This window comes from Cupressus sempervirens, chromosome 5, assembly GCF_028749045.1.
Source record: "Cupressus sempervirens isolate cs-2001-9-10 chromosome 5, ASM2874904v1, whole genome shotgun sequence".
NCBI classification, from domain to species: Eukaryota; Viridiplantae; Streptophyta; class Pinopsida; order Cupressales; family Cupressaceae; genus Cupressus; species Cupressus sempervirens.
Window position 1 is genome coordinate 364,059,303 of NC_143122.1, and position 6,171 is coordinate 364,065,473.

Genomic DNA, 6,171 nt, shown 5'->3' on the forward strand with positions numbered 1-6,171 from the left:
ATAGGTGTCAATTTGGAATGTTGATGTGGGTTTCCTACATTTTTTCAAGCACTATGGTTGACTCAAAAAATTGCCATCCCACAAAATTTGACTTTTATATTTGTAGTCATTTGTGGATACTGGTGTAACACAAGGTGCCTAGCATTGGGATAGATAGATTATTTTTATCATCCAAAAGGTTAAACATAACCTATTGTTCGCAGTCAATATGTTGTGCCAAGAGCTATTACAAATAATATCTATAAATTTTACTCTAGTCATGCCCTTTTTTTATGTTTCATAAAAAAAATTCATCTGCCTTCTATTATTTACATGAATGAGTAGACCCGCATTTTGACAAGCTTTGTCACATGTATATCCCCTTTTATTTTAACAAACTTATTCACAATGCACATTCATTACTATAAATCCCCTTTCATTCAATTCTATTGATTCCTTTTTATTCACAATGAATTAAATCTAATAGTAATAAATATAGAAGAGACTAATTAGGTACGTGGATTGAAAAATAGGCAATGATTTTTGAATTTAATATTCTAATTTTGTATTTTCTTTTTCATTTTTTTATACATCAATTTGGAATTAAATGGTCCATTGCTCTTGTATTGGTGTGTATACTTATATGCAAGTTGTACAAATTCTCTATATATATGTATTGTTGTTAAGATAAGTCTTTAAAATAATTTAAACTTTATATTATGGGTTTGTTTCTTCTATGCACTGCGTCCTTCATACCATGTCAATTTGGTGACTTTCGTGCTTCATTTTATATGGAGTCTAACACATCAAATAGTGGTTCATTTTCTACTTGGCTTCCTAGTGGGTGTGTTACTCTTGGGAGCTCAAGACCCTAGAGCACTCATGATCAACTATCCAACCATAGTCATCTTTGAATGATAATATGAAGAGAATCATGTTCTATTCTTGAACTTCATTTTTTTACTATAGTTTCCTTCACTTATACATACAAATTGATATCTCTAATCTATTTTAAAAAGTTGAAAAACAAAGTTAATGTAAACAATTTTTTTGCATTTTTATGTACAAATTATAACATAATATATTATACCTTTCAAACAAAATATTTATTTTCTTTAATTAAACAAAAAAAACAAAAACATACCACTCTTCTTGTTTTTGAAAATAAACCTCTCACCCTACGGTATCAATCAATGTTTGGAAAAATAAGGGTTTCCATTCGCTGCAGGTACTATTAGCTAGATTTTTTCAGATTACCCCTTGCTAACAGCACTTAAAAGCATTTATTCGGCTCAACTATTTAGCCACCAGCTCATCATTTAATTAATTGTAAGAAGACATTAGCAAGTACATCATTTAACTGGTATCTTAATTGCAGTTATATAATACATATTTATTATTTTTATTTTCGATATTTTTTGAGTTCGAAAATTATTTTAAACCTGGAAAATTAGTATTGTCCAATGAAAAAATAGAAATTTGTGAACAAAAATTAAATTTAAAAATAGAACTTTAACAAAATTTAGATTATTAGATTTTTTAGACTGTAAAAACTAATAGATTAATAGGTTAATTGAAAATATTAGTTTCATCTATATATAGACAGGGGCTAATAATAATATCTTTCAATATATCTAACATCAAAACTCGATATTTATATGATTTCCAAACCCCAAAAAACAGAGAACTTCGAAAGACCATGACCTTAAAATCCAAAAACTGAAGCGGCTACCCACCTCAAAAGATTACAAGCTTTGAATGGCGTTGTATTAGTGCTTGGATAACTTGTTCACTGTGTTTGCCGAACACTCGCACGCACGCATCTCTGGCTTGCGTAGCAACATACTCTGCTCCCCACCATTCGTTGTCAATCCACTTCTTTATGCCTTCCAACACGCTTGCCGCCATGGAAAGGCTTCGAAAGTCGCCCGGCACAGTGTTTACAACGGCCTCCTGAATTTCATGACCGGATGGAATTGTATCCTCGATTGTCTTGTCAAAGAACTCAATCGATCGCGTTCCCGCCCAATAAGCAGTCCAATAAGACGCCCGAATCCAATGCCTTTCTTCCTCTTTCAATCTACTCCAGTATTTCAACAGCTGCTGCTCCATGCTCTCGTAAACCTTGGGCAAATTTTCCACATCTGGGAAGATCTGTGGGAAACTCTGCCCCTGACGACCTTGCTTTGTGGGTTTCGCCCACAGCTTTGTTGTGCAAGTGATCAAATCGTCCATTCAAGTTCTTGAAAACACCCTCCAGAGACTTCTCCAAGAGCACAACGCCTGCAGTTGCACTTGAATCCCCACGGTTTACACATTTCTTCTCGCCGCGGGAGGGGAATCAGTGGATCGAAATAAGCAATGCTGATTTCTTCTCCCTCCTCGATTGGCTTTGCCGCGTGCAAAAACATGACCACTTTTCCTACATAAATTCTGGTTGCATTGGGGAGGCAGGAGTGATTGATAAAAGACGGCAGCACCCACAGCCCGTCAAGGCCCCAACTGTAACCCTCACTCGGATCCGACACCTCTGCGTATCCGCCCAACGAGTTGCGGGAAACAATGTCTCGGATCCGCTGCTCCTGAATTCGTACCGGCGGGAGCGGTCTTGTTTTTGGGGAGTTTGAGTCAAACAACTCCATTGCCTGCATCGAAGAACGGACCCGTTCAGAACCGTCGTCTAGGGCATAAAATTGCCACAGCAGTTTCTGTGACTTTCTGGCAGCACCCAAAACGGCGTCTACGAGTTTCTTCTGCGAACAGTGAAATGCGTCCTTCCAATATGATTTGAAAGCCCTGCTGCCTTCATCGTCTATGGCTACGGCGTTGCTCACTAAAATGAGCTCGCCGTTGCCGATTCTCTTCGTGGCGTACAGCCCGCGGCCCCTGCAGTCCCCAGTCATCTTGATTTCCACGTCACCGATGAAATCCGCAACCTCCCTTGGCTGCTCCGTTCCGAGTAAGAAGCCCGAAATGTCGTACTCCCCCTGCCGCCTCCGAGCGCAACAGTCTCTGCAGCGGCGCAAAGCAGCAGAAATGTCTTCTAGTTGCGCCGAGGGGATCGCCCGGAGCGCTAATTCTTGCAGAACTCCGCATGCGTGGGCGTACTCTTCGAGACCCTCCAGAGCGCGGCCTTTTCGGAACAACGTTTTGACATGGCCTTGTTCGATCTCGAGAGACCGGTTCGAGTCGTCCAGAGCCCGCTGGAACTCGCCCAACTGAAGGTGCGTCTCCGCTCGGTTGGAATAAGCGAGGGCTAATTGCTTTGCCGCTTGGGCGTCATTTGAATTAGAGGCGCGAATGCAGTTGGAGTAGTGGGCGAGGGCGCCGCGCCAGTCTTGTTTGCGGAAGCACTCGTTGCCCCTGCCGCGCTCTTCTTCCAAATCATCCAACTCGTGATTCTCATCATTGTCCGCTGAGACTGATTGCTCTATCATATTTCTCACCATGTTTGCAGGGTTGTTGTAGGATTCAAACAACAGCAGCAACACAAAAGAAAAAAAATTGATAATATTCAAAACAAGGAAGGCTCTGTTTTTTTACTGCAGAGAAAAAACTGATATATTATTCCAACTACAAATTGCTGTTCAGCCAATACATTTATTCAAATAAAAATTGTTAAAACTAATCCCTAACACATAGATCAAAATATAGATCAGGAGTTCTGACAGTAGTTTTATCATTATTCCATGCCTATGATTAAAGATGGGAGAAAAAGTAACTAAGACTAGACAAAAATGCATCCAAAAATATCATTTAATGCATGTCATATGTACAGCATGCTTCTTGTTTAAACTACTCCTAAACTGAAGTATTCTAAAAATTATTTAGAAGCAGTAGAGCTGGAGTTTGAAGTGAAGATCTCAGCATCAATCTTCAGTTGTCTCGTATATTTGCAATAGTGAGGGCTCCGTTGAAGTAGGGCTCCTTGATCGCCACATTGGCTGGCTTGGAGTTGGAAGGGGACTCTGAGCGAGGCATGGCATTGTCAAAATGTCAGTTCTTTTGCTGCTCGGAGCCGAGAGATGGACGGTTGGCGGTTGAAGCGAGGCAGCAGTTTGGAAAATCGGGTAGGGAATGCGGTACTCTCGGTGACAGTTCGTTCTAATTGTCCATATACATTGAAATATTTCTTCTATTTTAACAGGTATTCAACATGTTAAAGACATCTATATTAAGAATTAGATACCTTGATCATCTAATAAGATCTGATTGAATAAAATGACTTATCTTTTTCAGATCAATTTGTATATTTTATTTTTATTTTTTCATTTTAGAATTAGAACTGAAATCTGTCAATAGCAATGTGTACATAACAAGGGACGGATGGCATCGTAGCTCCTGCCACCAGGATGATTCTTGAAGAATTGAGATGGAGTAGATAAATGTAAGATTTTAAAAATCAGAATAGCATTCTATTATGCATTCTCTTATTAGTCAAGACTTTTTAATTTGTTTGTAAGAGAAAATAGAATTAGAGATCATAATGTGAAACACGAGACACTTGAGTTTTCTGCAATAACTTGTTAGAAGAAAGAGTTGGATAGCTTCTAATTCCAATTAAAATAGTAAGAGAGGATTCTTCAAATTGAAAAATAGACAGTGATTTTGAAAAAATATCAAATAAATGTAATTTGAAAAGGAAAATAAATAAGAAGCTAAAAGTATTTGTGTACTTGTTGAAGGAGTTGTATCTTGTGAGTTGTTGGTATTTTGAGAGATTTTTTAATGCTAATAGAACTTTTTAAATAGAGAATTTTGGAAGTCTTGTACATGACTAAGCTTGCAAATATGTGAAATGAAAGTGTAAAATTTTTAAAAAAATATAAAAATTCATTTTTCTAGACCTGTACATAAACCAAACATATGCTCTTCCATTGTAATTTCAAAATATTTTGAAAATTTATAGACCTGTAATTTATAAAAATAAATAAAAAATAGATAGTAAAATATCAAAACTAATAAAAAGTAGTAAGAAAGTAAATATTAATTTTTTATATAAAATTATCTACACAGATATAAAGGTGTAATGTTGAATGCTATTTAATCTTTAAAAATAAATTAAATAGGGAAGACTTTGTCCCATAGACATGTCTTTATGCATTAAAAGATGAGCAAAACTCAATTAGTGTGTGATGTTTAAGTCGTTCCAAAGCTCACGCTTAGACAACACAATGAGAAGGGGACCATGAGTTCAATTTTGGCAGAGCATTGTGAACGAACTCCTTTCACTCGTCCAAGTAGTTCAGTTTTGTACTTACCAGACACATCAAAGTGACTCTTCATGTGGCCAAAAAGGGCATTCTGATCAGCCATGTTTTTCCCCTTCATTCTATATCAACATTGAATATGGTGTTTTTGTTCCTTTTCACTTCTTTCTTTCGTTTTCCTCTATTGGTTGAATTCCTTTCACTTTCCCTCTAAATTCATAATATGATGTGATGATTGTATTTTTGGTTTTCTTTAATTGTGTTTGATTTTGGATGAATTCCTTTCCCTTTCTCTACAAGTTATGAATAATATGATGTGATGATTGTATTTTTAGTTTTTGTTAATTGCATTTGATTTTGGATGAATTCCTTTCCCTTTCTCTACAAGTTATGAATAATATGATGCGATGATTGTATTTTTGGTTTTCTCTAATTGCATTTGATTTTGGATGAATTCCTTTCTTTTTCCCTACAAGTTATGAACATGAAATGACTATTTTTTAGATTTCTTTGGGTAAATGACTATTATGCATAAATTTTGTTTGGTTAAATGGAAGAAACCTAGTGAGGATCCTCATGGTTGGCTACACGGTTCAATATGGCTAGTATTTTTCATGTATCTTGTTTCTCTTTTTTTTCGCAAGAGTCTAGTTTTTGTCTTTGTATTCCATTCTTTTCTTATTCATGATTTTGATTGTTTGTCTGTCTGTTGCTCTTTTCTTTATTGATGTGAAGAGCTAGCATGTGCAATTGATGTAATCAAGTAAAATAATTCCCTTATGCTCTCTTTCAATTGCCTTTGATTTACATTCATAGCATCCTCTCTTCTTTTCTAAATGCCAAAAATATGTAGGCACATTATTGTCAGATACTAAGCTATTTTTTGTGATTTCCACAACATTTTTATTTAGAACATTGTTTATTCACTTCAAAGGTTCATAGCCCACCTGGTTAGCACTGGTTAGCTATGGGTTAAATTAAG

General features: G+C 36.3%; 1 long non-coding RNA gene and 1 pseudogene across 1 annotated transcript; one reads left to right on the forward strand and one right to left on the reverse strand.

Annotated features, from left to right (window-relative positions):
* Positions 1-1,665: 1,665 nt before the first annotated feature.
* LOC149556249 (methyltransferase FGSG_00040-like) lies at positions 1,666-3,534 on the reverse strand (annotated as a pseudogene).
* A 368-nt stretch (positions 3,535-3,902) lies between these two features.
* Positions 3,903-4,578, forward strand: LOC149556250 (uncharacterized). Its single transcript, XR_016352342.1, has 2 exons — positions 3,903-4,126; positions 4,282-4,578. It is a non-coding gene; the product is annotated as an uncharacterized LOC149556250 (long non-coding RNA).
* Positions 4,579-6,171: the final 1,593 nt, after the last annotated feature.